Below are 12,093 nucleotides of genomic sequence, written 5' to 3'. Positions count from 1 at the left end.
CGATTTAGTCGGAAAAACGTTATTCATTTTTTTCGAGTTGCTCGTGCCACGATTTGGGGAACACCCTGTATAGAAGTTTAACATTTTAGTAAAAGAAAGAAAAGAAGTTTAATATCCTTACGCTGGACTACGTTTGATAGAGTTTGCTGCGAGTTCCGCGGTGTATTGAGGCGTTCGCAGCGGATCGCCGAATTTCATGGCATATTTCATTAAATTTTAATAGAATCACAGCAAGTTTCGTGGCGTCGTCGATTACCCAGGCAATGGGAATAACTGGTGCATGAAGGGCGTCAAGGATCGATATCCCCGACAAAAGGTTCGCGGATTCGGGAATGATCACACCCGTCTACTCCCGGGACAGTCGTTAAACGAGCCAATAAACACCGAACGAATTGACGCGCGATCAAAGGGTGCACGCGGGCTGCCGATTAAGTTTTTGCGCTCGTCTGAACGGAACGTGTCAACAATGGTCTTGATTCATGGTGGTCGCGCAGTTGCCCCGCTCGTATTTCCATTCACCAATTTTATCCTCTATTGTAATCAAACTTCACAGTCTTCGAGCAGAAGCGAAAACCGTATCCTGGTTCTGTTCTTTCTGAACTTGCGGCACGCTATAAATAACGCAAGAAAAATCAATTTCTATATTTGAGCTTGCGATTAATCGAAGTACTCGATCGAGTGTGCGTACGTTCCGCGAACATCAAGGAAATATTTATATTTTAAAGAAACGGGTAAGCGCTATTACTGGCTTCCATCTGTCTGAAAGTATTTTTGGATGCTCTCGATACTTGTTGTGTTCGCTACAGATGCGGAATTGCATTGTGAATTTGCTTCCATTAGGTTGCCTATTACAGACTAATCCGTTCAGTGGATTAATTAGTAACGGGAGTCAGTGTCCTCTGGATAATCACGTTCTTGCTAGTTTGTGTAACGAGAATCGGGTGAATGCGATCATGGTATTACCGGCTCCAGGAAACTTGAAATTGAATTCTTGATATAAGTAGGTCCGAACATTTTCTAAAATTTATCAACAGTATTATGCTAATCTGAGAAACTTGAATGCACAAATGTTTCTTTCCTGCATCTACAAATAATTTTCAATTTTACCGTAACGAACATCCCGTAGAATGTTTGACCAATGGTTGACCAGTTTCACTTAAACCTTACCAATCGATTCATTTTCGTTTCTAGAATATTTTCCTCGACCATTTTAAACTAGCAGAGAAGAGAATTGAGTAATTTTTACCCATGCAGTTTGCTGAACATTGATTGTATGTCATGTCTGATCAATGGTCGACCAGTTTCACTACAAAGCGAAAAATACTCAATTTCGCTGGAATCATTAATTTTTGTCTATGTGCGCACCGCTTTTTGTTTCCACGTATATTCTTTTCAGAAGCAAAAGCAGTTCGGATAATGATCTGCGTCATCCGTTCTATAGAGTGTTCTGAATGGCTGACTCATTCCACTGTGGATTTAATACTCCTCCGCATTCTTTTCGCCCGGCCATATGGCGGGCCGCATTAGGCGAACAATTAATCCTTGAGACCATTCAGAACCACAATGCAAGGAAATTTTATTGAAAAGTAAGAGAATCGTCCGCTTTTTTTTTTAGTATCATGTACAACAACGTTAGACTGTTGACAATTTCTTTTATCGGAAATAAACTGCTCGAACGATCGAACTTCGACTGATTGAATTGAACCACGAATCCCCCTTTGAAGGTTACTAACGCGCAGAACAGAAACGGAATCGTGCAACGTACTATCGAGAATCTTCAAACTTTTGCATTTCACCCTTTCGAACTCCCACACACCAAAACACTACACGTTACATTCGCGTAAATACACTTTCGTGTTCGCGCCAACTTACTTTCCGAAAGTTCCGGGAGCAGGAGAGCCTCGAATCAGCCTGTCGAAGGATCGATAAGTTGCATTCAGAACAAGGGAACTTCTAGGGAGTCGGTGTTAGCACCCTTTCCTTTGTAATTCGATATTATTCGGGGGAACAATACGTGCAATTTAAAACGCGACGAGTTAATAGAATGAAACCAACGCCAAGAGCCGATTGTTTCGGGCACAGAGGCGGCAAGGACGACTGTAAGACGGTAAGCTTTCGCCGAGATCAGCTCTGTTTCATCCCTTAACTATCGCGTTTCTTCGTGTCCTACTATTCCGCGGAATTTAGTTGCGTTTCCACGAATTGAATAGGAATCCTTGAACGTGTGAAATTTTTACTCTTTCGCATTTCACCTCATTTTTGTCGTAACGAGGTCCAAGAAGCGCGAGAAATGTCAACGAAAGCAGTGGGAGTAAATTTATATGATCCCAAAAAGGGCATCCACAGATTACGACTCAAATAATTCAACTAAAAGATACTTGGTCAAAATAGATGTTTCATTATGACTGGTTCTCGCTCAGTGTGCCCGACTTAACAATAAAAATTCGTAGTTCTTATAAACTTATTAAGTGTCGTACTTCTACGTTTGTATTATTCGTTGGAGAAGCTAATGAATCAAGAGTAATTTGAAACGGTAATTCGATCGATCTATAAATGCTGCCAACGAACTCACGATTGCCTCCGGACGCTCAAGAGCCAAGAACCACGGTCCCGTTTAGGAACTGCGCAAAAGGAAACAATAAAGCCGATAAAAGGGGACAAGAGGAAGCCATACTAATACCGAATAGCTTGATCCATTTTTAAAAAACTTTCCCCTTTACAATTGACTCAATTTAACGGAAGAGTTGGCCCTTTGAAATGCGCATAATGCAGGGACTCTTTCGCAACCCGGCTCTCTAAGCTCTTGATCTACTTCTACTTGCCATTGTACACGGTGGAACACTCTTCGTAGTGTCGATCGAAACGTTTAGAGGGTTTCTTTTTCGTTTTTATTTCGATTGCCGTTTTGTTTGTGCGACTAGCTTCTGCGTTTCGAGCGATTGTACAAACGAATATATCTGATAAATGTTAGCAATCATTTTTGCATGCGTCTGACCACTGCGAGCCGCTTCTACTAATTTTTCTTAGTACTCTCGTCGGATCGAATTACCGTGGAAAGCAGAGAAGTATCCGCAATTAATAAGAGATTTTTATGCCTGCGCAGAGTCTTAAACGAGAAATAAAACGATACTCCTTTGACGCAGACAATGCCTTCTTGAGGCTGTCTCTCCGATAAAAATCCCTCAGCAATTATCTCATGCGAAAAGTAAACGGAAGTGGCATTTAAATCGAAGAAATAACCCGACAGGATGACGCAACGCCTGTTCAAGGTATTAACCTACGTCAACGGCGACTTACGAGAAAGAATGTAACGCGAGACAATGTAACGTATAATTCACGGTACAAAAGTCGTCCGACGTAATGCCGTAATTTAATGAAAAAGACGACACCTGATAGTCGATATGTACACGCATCCTTGGTACGAGAATAACGATATCATTGCTATCACGCAATCGATAATCCCGACTCAGAGTTGCAAAAAACTGCGAACGATCGACGTCTGACCACGCGCCGACACAAATCATTTCAAGAGTCTGACCGAACGCCGAGCAAATCTACTTGGTTAGACGCATAGCGATTCAAATCTTTATCGAGTCCCAACATGAAGGAAGCTTTCACAAAATAACTACAACTGAACTTGAACATTTTGCAAAATAAGATTTATATTCCAATTGATTCAAGATAAAATTCAATAAATTACTTGAAGTACGCTTCGGTACGTTATTACGTTAATGTAGGAATTCAGTCAGCTGTAATTTAAAAATGAACTACTTGAAACAGGCCCGTTATCCTCCAACGAGCGAGCACTTTATAAAGTAAATTTCAAGGGGTAATTATTTCTAGATAAAAAACGACACCTACAGATTGTTTTTTTCTGGGCACTCTTAAGCTCTCAAAGCATCAAATATCGCGTTACGGGCGATAAAGTCCTTTCAATGGACGGTTCATCAAATATTTGAGTCATGGGTTTAAAAAGAAAACCTCGTTATCTGTTGCATATTTCTTGTGTTACGATTCGTGCTCTAACAGGCGGGCATCGAATCGCATTATAGGAGTCTCTCGCTGAAATATCGACAATGTCTGGCGAATATGGAACGAATGTACAAAGTATGCAAGACCATATAACATGTGAAATGCATAATTCCTGTAGAGCGGTATTGCAGCGTTCTATATACTATAAATAATACTAGGAAGTACTCAACGGCGGAAAATCTGCTAGCAAAGACGACGTTACGTTACAATCATACAGTTTGTAATAACATCAAAACGTGTTCAAATAGGTTCAGTAAAAATTACTATTGACAAAATTACTATTGACAAGATTACTATTGAATCATCATCTCTCTATTACTATTCACACATTTATAGGATATCTTTCGCTGTGATGGTAACAATGAGAGACAGTTGTGTTTGGTCATTAAAGATGGAGGACGTTCTATGTTCACTGTTCGAGTAATACAAATTCCTTTTCTGACTGTTTACTCTGGGAACAATGTTGCATTCAATAACAGCGGGCACATGTTAAACCAAAGCGTAGCGGTAGAAACTACTCGTGAAACTAAAATAACGGGGACAATCGACTATGTGTACCGAACCCGGAAGTTACCGTTGAACTGCTTTACCTACGATCCCACAACGAAGCTACACTTTCCACGGAAGCTCCCATGCTTCCAAGAAAAAAAATCTTAAATATTAAATAAATATATGTAACAATTCATCGCCATTTCAATTTTGCTATTACGAGAAAACTTTCATAGCCTGAAACTTCTTATATTTTATGCTATATGAACTTTAGAAGAGCCCCTAGAGAATCCTTAACCTGTTTTAGTTTATGTCGAGTGCATTTTTGACTCTAACGACGAGAATACTCGTCATGTAGGAAAAAATTGTTGTTTAATAAAATTGAAGAGCTGTGTAGAATGAAAAAAGCACAAAAATAATGTTGGCTTAAAAATAATTAAGCACGCAAGTACAAGTCCTTAAAATGAAACAAAACAATTATCAGTTTAAGCAATTTTTGATCCCAGGCGCTTCGACTGAAACGCTTCACCAATTTGCAAAGTTCAAGATTCGAAATTTTTGAGTTGGGTGAGGTTACCTTGCAACTCTGTTCTTACTGCGAGGTCAGTTGTCCAGACTGTGAACCTCGCCTTCGGACACCTAGATCCTGACATGTCCGACACCTAATTTGTCCTTTCATTGGACGCATAAAGAAAATACAAGCTGGGAAAGCGTCTCTGCGTGTTCGTGGGGAGCGAATATCGCAATTTCACGAAAACATTCAACCGCTGCGCGTGTTACGTTCCCGAAATGGACATAAAAACATCAGCAGCCTGCAATCGATAACGACGCGGAAAGAGGAGCAGGAGGAGGAGGAGGAAGAGGAGGAGGAGGAGGAAAGAGGAGGGGAGTAGGAGGTGGCAGAAGAGGAAGGGGGAGAGGAGAGGAGAGAGAGAGGGAAAGAAAGAGGGGCTTCGACTTTCGCGGTAACCTCGGTCAACGAAATTCCAATTTCCGATTAGTCGTCACTCGAACCATCTATAATTCGGTCGTCCGCAATCGATTGGAACACGATTGACGTGGCAACGTGTTCTCAAATCCAATCAGATCAGCGTGTGCCTCGATTTCCCCCGTACAGTACAACTCTCCAGGATCGATGTCTCGGCGAGATCGGCACGCTCGACGAGCGAGCAAGCGGGTCGCACCGTCCAATGAAAGCGATACGGCGAGCGTGTCGGTATCCTTTCATCGATCCTTTATCTCGGTCGTGCACCGACTCGAAAGTACGTTTAAACATAAACATGGATCGTAGCAAAACGCCTGTCGATTTTCCAGCGACCGTTTCTCGAACGTATGGACAGTAGAGAGAAGCGGGGGTACCCGAATTTTCGGGCTCGGACGGGCTTGGGAAAAAGTCGGACGGACTCGGACTCGGACTCGTTCGGATAAGGATGGAACAAGTCGGTGGAGTTCCGAGGTCCGCTCGACTTCTTCCGATCTGGCCCGAGACGGTCGAGGTATCCGGAATACCCGAAACAAGTCGGGCCGTCCGATGCGCGTATGTGTCGGACGACTTCTCCCGGTCTGACCCGAACAGTCGGCTACCCGACACATCGTACGACCCGCAGACGACCCGTAATGCACAGCGATGCGCGTACAAAATGTCGTCGACTGGCTCGACGCCTACAGCATCGTGCATCGTCTTGCATACAAGCTCGACGAACGGTGTACGCCGGAAGGTCTCGATGTAACGTTGCTCGATGCAAAAGCGAAAACATCATTGTGTGATCGATACGAACGTCGAGTTCGAGAGCACCGCTGGAGAGGAGAGAGAGAGAGAGGGAGGGAGGGGGAGAGAGAGAGAGAGAGAGAGAGACGGGCGTAGGTAACGATACGTGGGTTTTCGACGATCGATCCGCGCGCTCCGTCGACGTCGAGAACGTTTCGACGATTTCGTTTTACCTTGCGGGCCTGATCCGATCTCGGCGAGTCTCTGCGCGAATTTCTTGCTGGTTCGCTGTCGGCGCGGGCGACGGGAAGAACGGTGACAGTCGTAAATGGCGGACGCGACACTTGGCGCGAGTCGTGAGGGTGGAAAAAATCACACGCGACTGTCACTATGTCGGCGCACTGGCAATTCTTTGACGGTCCTCGAAAATCTTATGGGACACGTACGCGGACATTATAATGCATTTGTATCGGCACACGTATCGCTCACGGCCGAGCGTGTACGCCCGCGCACTTTCATACAGACACGCATACACACCGCACGCACTTGCGCTACTAAAGCCACCCTTGCCCCGATCAACGAGTCACTGCGACACCTCCGTTCGGCGGTCGGCCGTCGAATAACGAATAACGAACAGAACGGAGGCGCTGCGCGCGCTCACCCTCTCACACCCCCCGTGCCGTCCACCATTAGCCGATAGCCGTGCCAACGAGCATGCGCTATCTGCCGGTCACCTGGTAATTAGGGGAGGGTTATATCGTGCTGATCTCCTAAATCGAACCTTATCAATTCCTTTATAATTAATTAATATTTATTCGTCTACCGGCAAAAATACCGAGGGAACGAACGATGGAAACTATAAATAACAGCTTCCCGAGGTACGCCGGACTCCCGCATAACGAGACGACAAAGAAATGGTACGCGAACAGTTTAATGCAAAAATGGTGTAAGTCGAAGTTTCTCTGCTTGCTTTAACACCAGGTTTACGGGACCCGTCGAAATGACGGGTTCTGATATTTTTAATTTACGATTATTGAGATTGTGAAGATCCATCTACGTGGAATTACTCAACAAACTTATTTCCTTAGGTATATATTATTTAAAAAATGGCTGAAAACTTGGATAGACACATTCTTCTTATTTTTATAAAGTAATGTAAAATACTCACTTTTAATGCTCCGTAAACCTAGTGTTAACACCGTATCTCGAGGGTTTAATCGTCTACGTAGTCTTCGAGTGGCTATATATCGACGACAAAATTGAATTTTATTTCGGTCTCAGGGAAATTAATAACACATATTTGGCGGGGTCTGTTCGAAATCATAAAGCTGCCTCGATATTGCAGTGCAAGGGGTTGATTTTATACAAGTTGGTCTCCAATAGAAAATATGAAATAAAATATCGTAGATTTCACCGCGTAGACAATCCTCCCTTAATACGTATCTGATGACGGTCTCCGAGTCCTGTGATCTTTAATTCATCTCGGTGCTCCTCCCACATCTTTCTCGAATTCCGTATCATTTCCTGGAGCATTGGGATGGTCGACGTGGTATACGATCGATATAAAAAAGGGACACATTCAAGTCCTTTTTTAGGCTATAACTAGATTGCGGCTGAATTGACAGTACGAAGCGTAGAAATGGAAACTTTCGCTTATATAGATTAAATAAAAATATTACTGAAATTGCAAAAATTTACAGAATCGACTGTTATCAGTTATGAGCAATTTAGTTATTTAGCGGAGTCGTACAAAACATTCGTTCAATTACAAATACAACATTCGTCATTTATCAGATAAGCTCACGTATGGTTAGTCGCGTGATGATAAATGCATCGATACAATTTTGTCCGAGGGGCGAAAATTATTTACTGTTGTCGATGCTATTATTTACATCAGAAACTGGTTTGAATATTCGAATACGATCCGTGAATTCAAGTCATGAACATCCGCAACCAGCGAAACCAGCACTATTTGGAGCGACATGCACGGTTAGAGGGCGGTTGCCTAAATCATCAAAAGTTCCCGAGATCCTCTATTTATTCAGGGAATTTGCCCGGCGTTTACAACGCAGAACGTGTAACCCGGTTTCTCCGTAGCAGCGATACTTTTTCACGCAGCTGGCTGTCGCGAACGGTTTCAGGGTTCGGGTTTCTGTCGGCTGGGCAAATGGGAGAGGACACCGGATGACGTAAAATCGCAATGACGCTCTCGCCGTCGCGATTTGTAAACTGAAAATAACCCTTTGTCCACGGAACCGTGAGCCGGGGATTAATGAATTCGCCTCCTCGATCGTGGCCCCTGATAAAATTACTGGTGATCGCGCGGCGAGAAAGCCCGTGTTAAACCGATTTCACGTGCCGATCAATCGAACACCCGTAATCGTTTTATGGGACTCATTAAACCCGACTCCTCTGACTTGCTTTCGCCATTAAACGGCCGTCAATTGCGAAACCAGTGTGGCCGGTTGATCAAATAAACCCGCCGGACGACTTAATCGTTGATCAACACTACTGCGCTTACGGCGGGGCACCGGCGCAGCTATTTTCGTACCAGAATTTCATTCCTACACTTTGTAAACCGATGCTCACACATGCGGAACCGGGGGCCTCTTGCACGGCGAAGTAGGTACAAACTCAGAACGTCAGTGAACCGTGACGTGAATTTTTGAAAATCCAGGTCTCTCTACTTGGAAATCGAGGAGGGTTGCATGTTAACGCGCGACCTTAAGGATTTCGACGAGCGAACTGGTTTTATGGTTCAGCAACGATTTGTGTATATTCGAGAAAATATTACTCGGAGTACACAAGTTGCGGGTGGGCGTCTTTCACCTGGCACGTCAGTGACCGCTCTCCTAAAAGCGTGACTCATGCGCACTGCCGTCGACGAACTTAATTGTTGGCCATTTAAGAACGAAGCTGGAGCCGCGACTTCGAAAAATCCAGAACCCTGAGTAACCGATCTGTACTGCTGAGTTCATCACAGCGATACAGTGATAGCATGAATTGGAGAGTCAATTTTCTATTCTTTGAAAGTTGTTGCCAATGAAATGATAAAATATGAATCTTATCGATATCGAGCGACGTCGAATAAACAATATTGGCCATTTTCTCGGGGACGTCCTCGCTGTCTTCGCGGGGATGTTTTATTCGTTCGGTTCATCGAGCGGCCGTAAAATGTATCCGGGTAGTCCTGGTCGTAAGCGTAAAACGTTGCAGGACGTGAACAGAATATCCTTCTTTTTTTCTCTCTCTCTCTCTCTCTCTCTCCCGTTGCGAATGCATATTTTTTCGATACATGTTGCGTGTGACTTATATTCTCACGCGTCGCGGCGGACCGATTCGATCGATTATCAGGGGGAAGACGACCCTCTGTAAATCTAACCAGTGGGGCAAATAAAACTTCGAAATTACTGCGACAGCTGTAAAATGTTTAATCCCCATCGTGTCGTTTGCTGCTTAAATCGCGAGGGATGGGCCAATATATTTCGTGAAAGTAATCTCCTTCGATCAAGCAATAGTGCAGTGACTAAGCTGTAATAAAATTCTTTAAGACTGTAAACCTGAACACGATAGGGGATGCAATGGCAAAACAATTCAATTCGGTTGGTCATTTCACTCTCCGTATGCAATAATGAATTGCTTTGTATAAATTAAAAGTAATAGGAATAAAATGTTTTACATATTTTTCCGCATTCCAGTAAATTAGTATTTTAAGGCTGAGTATTTGTATGGTAGTTCGTATGCTCGACAAAATGGACCGTTGCGATTGACCGAACAAACAACACACCCACCACGTGACAAAACGTATTTACACTGCACCTGTTCGATACGATCAAATATGGTCACTTTGTCCGAGTAAGTGGAAGGTTTCTGTCCGAGGATTTACTACAACGTTTCGCCCCTAAAGATGATGCAAATATAGGGGTTGTAGAGGAGAACAAAGGTCGCGCATCCACCCTTCGTTAGTCACGCTTAATACCTGTGTTTATGCAACAGATTGTTGAAACATCACCGATACCCATAAACATCATTGAACCTATCACATTCGTTTTTATTTTTTGGATTACTTCCATATTAAATTTTTTTCATTAAAAACTCGTGTACCAGATTTAATATACGAAATGAATCAATAAAGTTGCGCTTTAACGAATTAGCCACTTTTTGATGTTTCTAGTAACTGCAAATCAAGAACTCTTAAATCTAATATTTTGTTAGAGTTGTTGAAAATAATTATTGGCGTCTATACTCAAAATGTCGTGTTCCAAGTGAAAATTTCAACTGAACGTGGCGAAAGGTGAATGAGTGGAAACTTTCTCGGGGAGTGACAAATTTCACGAAACAAGTCACGCAAATCGATGACGTCAGACCGCCGGTACAGTGACAGACGAATCCCACGCATCTGTACCCCGGGCATTAAATTCCTGCGACGAACGATGCAGAAGTTATCCTGGGTAGCCATTATCCTTCAGATCGTCCGCCTCAGCGACGAACGCGATTTTAGGGTGACGCGTGTCTGCCATTCATGCGCTCTAACCTTGGGAAGAATTGGTCTTGAGAAACTGGCATTGAGGCTGGCGGGTGGAAACGCAAAGCAGTTTTATTTTGGTACGAGATAAACGACAACGGGCTTTTCTTCGAACAATAAAAACGATTTGATATTCGCCGGAGATGAAAGTCAATTCTGTTACACTTCTTCTTGGAAAGAAACCTGTCGAACTCATTGCCCTTCTATTTTTGTAATCTGAAATACATGTTAAATGAAACGGTCTACTAAAATAATTTTAGTACTCAATGAGATACTCGATATCTTTCAACAATGTATGGAGTGGTTGCTTAAATATGACTCACGAAAATAAATTGCAATGCCGAGAATGTAGAAACAGGTCAAATGACCAAGAGAAATCCTCCGCGTGTTCTCCCATTTTATATTTACTATTTCTGCCATTAATGAATGTCCTGAAAATAATTCATTTATCGAATAGTCCTCTGCTACTGATCATTGTTATTTTAAACTAAAAGTGTTCGAAACATGCCTTCGACACCTCTCTCGTGGATACGGGATATTTAATCATTCGATTTACAGCTTTACACAGAAGCCACCCATGTTGTATCGTCTTTCTGCGGGTATAAATTGCACTGTCGCGCTGCAATTTGTTCAACGTAATTGTGGGTTCGCCGGATAATTTTCCGTAATTTGTTTTCAGCAGGGAAACTTGGGTTCGTTCGAATTAATTACTTTCCCGACGTCACGTTGCCCTGGATTATGCACGATAAACGCCGATGCGGATTAATATATTAATCGAAAACAAAATAAGTCTTCGGCGCCGCAACTTTTTTTTCTCCCCCGGTTGCAATCGCCCTAATTTCCTGCCTTGTAATTCGAGCGGCTCTTAGAGGGGACAGCTCGAGTGTAATTATGACAAATTGATCGTAAACGCATCAGTCCTGATTATCGCGGCCCCGTAGGACTCGGTTTCGAGGAATGTTCAACACGGCGTACGACTGGATTACTTTCCAGTGATTAGACTGGAGTATGCATGCTCCGTTACGGGATCAGATTTCATTAATTGATTCGCCACTGCACTGCGAAAAAAAACATAACAACATTTCTATTAGGTTGAGTAATAAAGTCCGTACGAATTTCTTTATTACAACGTTGCTATACATTTTGTATAAAGCTTATCTGCCTGGTAACTAAAATATAACTTGTTCATAGAATCGTTGTTTGTATTAAAAATTTCCCATATGTATGTATTAATTTCTTCCGTTTTGAAAATTTGTATTCTGTTCGTTCATCTCTAAACTCTCCAGATTCGAAGAATACCGAAAGAGAATTAACTGATACTGAAGGAGAAGCATCTTTC

Source organism: Halictus rubicundus, chromosome 8 (assembly GCF_050948215.1).
Source record: "Halictus rubicundus isolate RS-2024b chromosome 8, iyHalRubi1_principal, whole genome shotgun sequence".
Lineage (NCBI taxonomy): Eukaryota > Metazoa > Arthropoda > Insecta > Hymenoptera > Halictidae > Halictus > Halictus rubicundus.
Note: the sequence above shows the minus strand (reverse complement) of the source record.